We start from the raw sequence: 9,636 nt of genomic DNA on the forward strand, positions 1-9,636 counted from the left end.
TATGAATGTAGTGGCTTCTAGTGGCTGGAAGGGGTCATGCGAACCCATTACAAAACATATACAAATCAGAAAAATATCGATCCTCGCACACGCAAACAATTTGATTCATGTATTGCGAGCTCAGGAATCGATGTTGGTATGAGGGGTGGCTGGGTGGCTGGGTGGCTCAGAGGTCAGCGCAATGAGCCGGAACTCCTGAGGGGTCCTGGGTTCGAATGAGGCCATCCTCCCGTGAGTTAAACTGGGCTCCCAAGTGGCACGCAACTTGGTGCTGCTCTCAGCCTCGGTTACGAGTGACCGACCAGATTGGACATCTGTGAAAAAGAGCTTCGTAGCTCATCGGATTCTTCCAGCATGAACAAAGATTCTGAAATTCTGAATGAGCAAAAAAAAATCCCATATCATATCCACTTCGTCTTTTTTTCATACGAGAGGTCAACGGGTTAAAGGTGCAGCTCGGCAAGTGCTATGCTCACGCCACTGCTGGTAGAAGGTCATCCACTAGGTCAGAGGTTGGCAACCTGCGGCTCCAGAGCCGCATGCGGCTCTTGAAGGACTGCTTGGTGACGTAATTTATGTGTGTATGTATGTGTGAAGAGGAGTCGGAGACGCTGCTGCTGAGACTGGAGCGTGCCACTAAGAGGTGGGGCCTTACCATCAGCCCCACGGAAACTAAGCACCTGCCTGGGTATTTTGTACCATCGGACACTCCACCCCCACAACTCCCAATCGGTGATGGGGCAGTTGTGGAGAGAGTGGAGAGTTTCCCATACCTGGGCAGTGTGCTTATGACAGGCTCCAGTTTATCAGCAGAGGTCTCACTCCGAATCAGTCGAGCGGCAATATCTTTTCATCGGTTGCGTAACGCTGTGTGGAAGCTACCTGGTCTGTCGCTCTGCACGAAGCTTCAGGTCTTCTCGGCCACGGTCATTCCCTCCCTTCTCTATGCTTGCGAAACGTGGACCCCCCTAATGGAGCATCTTCGCCGGTTGGAAACATTTAGGCTGACCTGCCTACGATCCATCCTGGGTTTAACCAGGCTGGATTGTGTGAGGAGCTCACAAATCCTTGAAAAATCTGGGCAAAGTCCCATCGGTGAGCTCCTCCAGCAGGCAAGGCTGCGTTGGCTGGGTCATGTAGCCCGCATGCCCAGCCACCGCATGCTTAAACAGCTTTTGTTCGGCCGGATCGAGGGGGCTAAACGGGCGCGGCACGGGCTAGAGAAGATATGGAGTGATGTGGTACAGGAGGACGTGGAGCTGAGTGGACTTGCCGATGACTGGTACCAGCGGTGTCAAGATCGGCCTCAGTGGAGGAGGCTCGTGAAGGACGCTGCTGGGCAGTTGGAGGCTGTCGCCCCCCAACAACAACGGAGGGCGGAGGAGCGACGCTCACAACAACGAGCGGAGTGCCGGGTGGCTAAAGCACCGCAAGTTGGTACAGTAGGGGGCACAGGTGGTGCATCAGCCAGTCATCTCGGTCATCTCGGTCAGTCGACCCGTGGCACCTGCTGGGTCTGCCCCGTGACCTCCTGCCAGCGGGCGTTCGACACTTCACGTGGCCTCAAGGTGCACTTGGCTTGGCACAAGCGTCGTGGTGACGTCACCGCCACTTAGTGCCGAATGGCGGTTGTTGTTGTTGTTGGTTGTTGTGTGTGTATGTAGGTGTGTATGTATGTGTGTATGTGGGGAGCGGTAGTGTAGTGGTTAGCGTGCTGCGCTACGAACCTGGCCACCCGGGTTCGACTCCCACTCACGGCCAACACCCAGTGACGATTATCTGAACCGATCCCGGGCCCTCCCTAGGTCGACTCAGCCTCAAATGAGTACCTGGTGCGGTGTGTAAACATCGCCACTCGGGAGACAAAGGCGGTCGGGCGTGGTGCTGGCCACCCACCCCCTCATGTACCGTTCCGGCCTTCATAGGTGCTCGCTAACAGCACTTGCCCCTACAGTCTGTTAAGGCTTATTGGGGAATCTTTATCTTTGTGTATATGTGTACGTATTCACGTGCATTGCGGCTCCTGAAATATCGAGTTGTGTATCGAATTCGAAGAAAAATGTCTCTTTTTGTTATTTTGCTCGCATACCCCTGCACCAGATGGAGCTCCAGAGATGCTCTCTGCAGGGAGCTACTCGGTCCAACTCCTGCATGCCGGGTACATATTTTGGAAGGGGTGGGGGGGGCCACCCACACTTTACACGCGACGTGCCGATCCGATGCGGTGTACACATCCGCACCTCCGAATAGTACGGTTGGCCCACGTACGGTTGCGAAAGAAGTTCAACGTACACACGCGTACACTCGTGCCGTCGTGCCGTGTGCAGAGGCGGCGGGGTTAGATTCAAGAAACGTGAAGCGTCGTTTTAACTGCCACGCCAGGAGATAGAATCGAACCGGCGATCTTTCGATTGGAAGTCCGGTGGTGGTGGTGGTGCTGACCAGAGGAGCAGCAGCAGCAGTCAGCATCACCTCTCGATATTTCCCTTCACTTTATTTGGGTAAATTCCAGCTCTGAGAAAAGTTGCTTAGATCGGCATGTGGGGAACACGGGGTGTTTCATGACATCGGCGTGGATTAAGAAGTCTCTTGAAGTTACCGCGGAGACGATTCTGCGACCTCGACCTCTGTTGGGACCATTCTCAGACACAGCGCGATGCACTGCGAGCTGCAGAATTGCGAATGGGGGTTTTGTAAATAAATTATATTGGCCCGTCTCTCACGACATGACGCTGATAACAACAACTGGAATACAGTCAATTCGGTTTCGTTTGTAGCCAGTCGCACGCGGCAATCTACCAATGTGTGGGTCAAATAAGCCCCGGGATGAACTGGCAGCTTCCCGAAGAGGGACCCAGCACGCGTGGGGACAAACGTCGAAAAATCACGGCGCGCGCCACGCACTCGCTACGTCGCAGGGACACCCTGCACAGGGGCAGTGCCGCTCGTTGCAGAGATTCACGGTGCGAAGCCAGTGGCCGCCCTGGTTAATACAGCGGCGTTGTGCGCATTGATACATCCTGTGCGTGTCTGTCGCGTCCGTGGTCCAAATTGACTACATTTGCTAAATTACTCGCAAATTACACAATTGGGATTACACTCAGAGGAGCAGTCATTGCCCCCCACCCCCCTTTCTCCCGACTGCAACAAAAACTTGGCACGACCCTCTTGAAAATGGAATGAGATTTAGTGAGGCTTTCCCCGGTAAACAAGTGGCATAATAATAATTATTTTTATATTTGAATGATCATCGCAAAAACAGATGCAGCAGTGAAATGTTTTCCTCTCTAGCCCATCATCCTATTTTGCTGACAGGCCCCCGGCAAGTCTACGAAAGTCACGATCCAGGCGTGCGTCGCACAGCGCCTTTGGGGCGGCGGTCGCAAACGAAGCTTGCCACGCCAGCGTTTTTTGTTTAACAAACGGTAGCGTGCGAGATTCCTTCCGAAGACCATCAATCATAATCCTTGATTCGTTAGAGCCAGGCAGAAAGCCCGTGGAGACGCGGGGGGCCCTTCCACCCCCCCTTCCACCTCACCCTGTCTGGCAAGGCGGTGAAACATTCTCTCGGGGGCAAAAACCAAAAGAGTGTAGAGGAAAAAAAACACAGAAGAGCGGAGGCACAAACTAAACAAAAATACGAGAAAGGTTCGAGCTTATAAGCAAGAGAATTGACGTGGGCCGTGTTTGTTAGGGCCGCGGGCGCTAACAAGCGAGCGCTGCTGAGATTCCGGGTTCAAGGTCAGTGCGGTGCCATGGCATTGCCGCGCCAAGTCAGGTCGTCACCCTCGCAGCAGCGAACAAAGACGCTGGTCACCGCATCATCGCGCGCTTACGGGGTGCACTCCTGCGGCCGTCTGGAACGCTCTGCCTTCCGATATCAGGAAGCCGTTGGAGTCTGCGCACTTTCAAATAATGTGGATTGAAAACTCATTTCTTTAAGATCTTCGTTTTGTGTTTAGTTTGTTGTCCTTCACCCGCACCTCAGATTAGCGAGGTTGGCTACGTACAGTGGGAAAAAAGTTTAACTTAGATGCGAACATACACAGTTAGCATGTTTGCCGCTTGTTTCACAGATTCGCAGTTCCAATCCGGCAGGCAGCCCCGGTGAATACAGCGGATGCGTTACAAGTAACACTACGGGCCGTCTGTGTCACAGTGGACGTTGGAAGATCCCGTAAATGGCATTCGAAACGGGTAGGCCATTGCGTCACGGTCCAACTACTTATATTACCCGTAAGTTCCAAAATAATTACCCATAAGTTTGAAAAAATTCACCTGCAAGCCTCTTGCCACTCTCTTAGGAAATGCATAATGGTCTTGTCAGATACACAAAGAGAGAGAGAGAGAAGCACCCAACCATCAGTGCTGGCTCAGTGTCTCTGGCAATGGCCATTACGGACTTCCTATGAGAGAGAGAGAGAGGTAACCAGTCCGAAGCCTTGAACCTAGAATCTCAGCGTCTCTTGGTTTCGTGACCGTGGCACGGAATACATTTTTTATTCTTTGAAATGGACGTTAACACTGCATGCTGGCTGCATTTTTTTGTTTCGTGTTATATGTCCCCGTTAATTAATATAACACGGCTGATGCTTTTAGCACACTCGTAACGGGCTTAGCCCACGCGTCACTGAGTCACGGTGACCCAAACATGTGAGTAATAAAAACGACACTCACTCACTCGCCCGCTCGCTCGCTCGCTCGCCCTCTCTCTCAATCTGCTGTTAAACAACGGCGAGATGAGAAGGGCAGTCAGTCGGTCAAACATTGAAAGATTTTTCTAATCAGCTGCATGTGGAGAATGCTGGGAATTTCGTAGCAGGATAGGGCAAGCAACTCGGATGTCTAGAATAGAACGTGGCCAGAAAAAAAATCTTTGTAGATGTAATCGTGAAAATGAGGTTGCGATGATGGGTGGGACACCTGTGCAGGGTGGAGGAGACCAGGTCGCCGAAATGGCTCCTGGAGTGAGTCAGACTCTGACTGTCGTATTTAGTCTGCAGGAGGAATCCGATGAGCTATGAAGCTCTTTCTTTCACGGATGTCCATCAGGGCGGCTGAGCGAGTCCCAGAATCAGCAGCGAGCAAACGTAGGCATCCAGAGGTCAGCGACGGAGGGGAAGACTTCGAGCCGGAGGTGCTAATCGGAGGTGCTTGGACACTATTATAGCAACGATACACGTGAACAGGAACAATACTATCGTAACAATACACGCAGGCAGGAACAATGCTGTAGTAACAATACAAGTAGACAGGTACACTACTATCGTAACAATACAAGCAGACAGGTACAATACTATCGTAACGATACAAGAGGATGGGAACAATACTATCGTAACGATACAAGCAGGCAGGAACAATGCTGTAGTAAAAATACAAATGGACAGGGACAATGCTATATTAACGATACAAGAGGATGGGAACAATGCTATCGTGATGATACAAGAGGCTGGGAAACGCTTGCATAATGTGCAGTTGGCACTCGCGCGAGTTGGGCAATCGATCATTGACCACGGCCTCATCAGCTCATTCAAAAAAAAAGCCGGCCACTGCAGTCACATCAGCCGCGTGGCAATTTATTAGCTCGTTAAGCCGGCACGAGAGGCAACAAACCAAAGCGCAATTAAAATCTGGCAAGACGAGCGAGCTTTCCATCACCGCGGGCCGCTATTGCGGCATCGACACCGAGAGTGTGCAGCAGTAAAACAAAAAACAGCGCCGAATTTCCCCGCCGCGATGAAACATCTTCACGTTCTGTTGGAACGCTCCGCGTCGTCGCTTGCGCGCTCATGATTTTGGACGCAATAAGTGCTCGCGGTATTTGTCCATTCACGCCTTTACCGTCGCCACGCCGCAGAAATGGAACGCAGTGCAGGAGAATGTCGCTTAGCGAATGAATGGAACGCAGCGGAATGAGGGTGCCATCGAACGCGCCGTATATACGCGCCGCCATGTATCACTCGACACCCTGGGGCACGTTTGCACCACGCCTCGAAGTCCAACACGACAACAACACCGGTACGGGATCTCGGTTCAAATCAATCCCTGCTGCCGCCCGAACACCGATGCCGATTCCCGGATTGTCTGGGCCAATCCCAGACAGGTGACATCCCGACATAACCTCCACTGGTTAGGAGAGCCGTCCCTAGGGTACACGGCGAATCGGGCTGAACATGCCCCGGGCCCCGCGCTTTGGGGGGGGGAGGGCGATGTAACACTTCCGCTTTAAGTTTGAAGGCGTCGAGGGCCCCACGCGGTGTGAGTTGCCCTGGGCCCCGCACCCCCCCCACCCTTCCCCATGGATGGACTGTGCGCGAACAGAGATGATTGTCCATTCTTCTCTCACACGCGTAGGGTTTTTTTCTTTGCTCCTAAAGGTGCTCCGGTTTCCTCCCGCATGTGAAGAGAAAAAGAAACTTCATAAAATAGCTCCAGGTCAGACCCCTGCAGCACTTGACGACTAAAAAGTTAGTGAGACTTTTTGGGGCAAAAGTGTTTGTTTGAGAGATCATAACCCCGTGCTCCAATTTATACCCACGGAATCACAAGTTTGCTCATAGGTATGCGCTCAGAAAGGTAAGGATTATGAACTGGCATGTCCATGAAGTTTGCTTGAACATCTCAGCAACTCAAAGCATTCCAATGCCCTGCAGCGGTCTGTCCAAGGGGATCCCTGTTGGCAGCTGTCGCCACGTGGCACGCGCGTATGCACCGCGCCTTGAACTTCTCTCGCACCGTACGTAGCCGTAGCCGACCGTCCCGATCGGATGTGCGAGGTGAACGTGCTGGCAGACACAGGTCTCTGGTGAGATGATCTCTAGACAACAGGCTGACAGACTCGAGCGGCGGTTCCTAATTTGTGGTATTCGCATCTCATTGGAGCCTGACAAAGCCCAGCTACGAGGGTTACAATCTCGGTTGACCGCAACTGAACGGCCGTCCCGTGGCGAGAAACATTCCTTCGACGATAGCGCAATCGAGATGTGATCGTCGTTTATAGGTTGATATTGTTGTTGTTGTTGTTATTATTAGACTGGGGATATGTATAGTCCACTTCGCCAACCCCCCCCCCCTCCCCTCCACAATTATATCCCCAAATTGTACCACCGCGTCATGAAACGAAGACTCCGTTGATATCACTGGTCAACAAAAAAAATTCTGGCCTGGACTTTTGCAGCTGTTTCTAGACTAATTTCAGGGTGCTGATTCCAAATCTGATCTCAGATTTGCTCTATCACATCTCATTTTTATGCTATCCTCATACCCCATTTTCATTGATTTTACCCGAAGTTAACTCTGTCACTTATGATTGCAAGTTGTTGCGAGTCAGTGACTGCCTTAGTGTTAAAATATGGTGCTGTATTTTTTTAGGATAGTGTGTTTATAATATCGTTTAATGTAGATATCCACATTTATTTAATATTTTTCTTCTGCAGTTTTTATTGAAAATGCCATATTTGATATCTCAAAAACCTGATGTGATAGACAAAAACTGATGCCAGATTTGGAATCAGCACCTCAAAATTACATTAAAACCGTTGGAATACCTTATGCCAGACAAAGTGTGTTGACCAGTGTATTCTATCGACGTGATTTTACCGAAAGACCCAAAGAATATGAATTCCTGCAGTCACGAAAGCTTTAAGTCGAGGCTCCGCTGACAACTGTCGCAGAGCAGCAGTGCAACGCCCGTCGGGTTTGGGTGCGCTCCTACGAATGATCATCATTACCGGTGTCATCAACGGAAGGCTTCATCAACCAATGCTTCACTGGGATGGGACTCATTTTCTTCTGCTGCCTCCATCGTATGTTATTCCCTTCCCCCCAGCTGACCCCCTGCCCCAACAGCTGTTCAAGTCCAGGCCCCAGACCTCCCTCTGCCTACGACCGCCCCCCCCCCCTCTGTCCATGCAATAATAACGCCAACTGGTTCTGTACAGAGGCTTGAGGTGCGATCACGTTCAGACGCTCTTAGAAATCCACATTGTATATTGCATTTTATTCTATCCGCTCCGCCGCCTCGGCGAGATTATGCTCTGTGACTTCTTGAAGCATGGCTCACGATTAGAAGCGTCGGAGAATGATTCCCTCGATTGGTATAAGCACCCTCCGTTGCATTCGACTTGCCCCTGCGCAACAACAAAAAAACAGAATTCATTTTGCATGACACGTGGAGCTGCTGACTCATGAAGGTGAATCTACCCCCCCCCCGTCTCTCTCTGTGTCTCGCTCTCTCTCTCTCTCCCATCTGGCTTTTAGACCAATTACCGAGCAGCGGGGCCGTCTCCGAGTCCTGAGTAATTGTAAAAAAAAAACCCATCGCAAGAGCCGTGGGACGGTCCCGCAATTGATATTAATGCGGACGTCACGTCGCTTGCGCGCCTGGTTTAAAATGAAAGAAAGAGTCACGACCGCTCCTCCTTTGTCATAGACAGCGGCACGGCAGGAGCGGCGATTCCACTGCGGACGATTCCCATGTTAGAGGTGAACCAATCCGTTTCGGTGGGATTCCAGCAGGGATTCTGCCGTAGAATATTCGCTGCAATGGAACGGGATTCTCTTCATATTCGATTCGGAGTCGAACTTAATGGGCCACCGTTGGTGTTTAGCTATCCAGCGGTCACGACTCTTCTCATGAGTGATGCCGACATGAAAATCCACGTTCTGTCCAATTTGGATTCTAACAGAGTTTTTGTGATGTAAATGTCCACGCAAAAGGGATGAAATTATATTTAGATCTCGATTTAAAGCTTTCGTGACTGCGGGAATTCATCTTCTTGGTTCTTTCGGTAAAGTCACGTAGAATGGAAATAATTAAAATAAAACATGATAAAATAATTCTCACGACGTTTTGGCCACAACGCAAGCAGCCGTCCTCAGGTGGAAACAGGTCTGTCGAGAAGACAGAGTCTGTCTTATTTTATTATGTTACAGAGGCTGTCTTCTCGACAGACCTGTTCTCCACCTGAGGACGGCTACTTGCGTTGTGTCCGAAACGTCGTGAGAATTATTTAATTATGTTTCATTTTTATTATTTTATTATTTCCATTCTACGTGACTTTACCGAAAAGATGAATCCCTGCAGTCACGAAAGCTTTAAATCGAAATTTATATTTAGATCGTTTGGAGGACCCAGCTTAGCTGAGCGTCGGTGGTGTTTGAATTTATTTCATTTCACTTCGGATTATTTTTTTCTCTCGAACAATTCTCCTCCGAATCGCGGCTTTCTGTGTCGCCCCGTCGCGAGACGAAGCCTCCTTGCGCACAGCAGCGCCACCCTTCGCGTTGGAGAACGGCTCACGGAAGCGGACACCACAGAGCTGCCTCCGAGAGCCCTTCCAGTGACCTCTTGTCCACACGCTGTCAATGGCAGCACTTCCCAGTCACTCTGCGTACGAGAGCGGGGTTCATCGTATCGAAGACTACTGGACAGCTGATCGAATTCCTCAAGCACTAACACATATTTTGTTGTCTCTGATATTTGAATAATCAGAACTGGAATTGATGTGAATTAAGTGCCGAACGAAATCCACGCAGTCATTGGTGACCGAGCTGAGACCATTAACTCACCACACTGCGCACCTCCGATTAGCACGGTAGGCTACGTACGGTGTGAAAGAAGTTCAACATACATAC

Source organism: Lethenteron reissneri, chromosome 31 (genome assembly GCF_015708825.2).
Source record: "Lethenteron reissneri isolate LAM-NWPU_2019-01 chromosome 31, ASM1570882v1, whole genome shotgun sequence".
Classification (NCBI taxonomy): Eukaryota; Metazoa; Chordata; class Hyperoartia; order Petromyzontiformes; family Petromyzontidae; genus Lethenteron; species Lethenteron reissneri.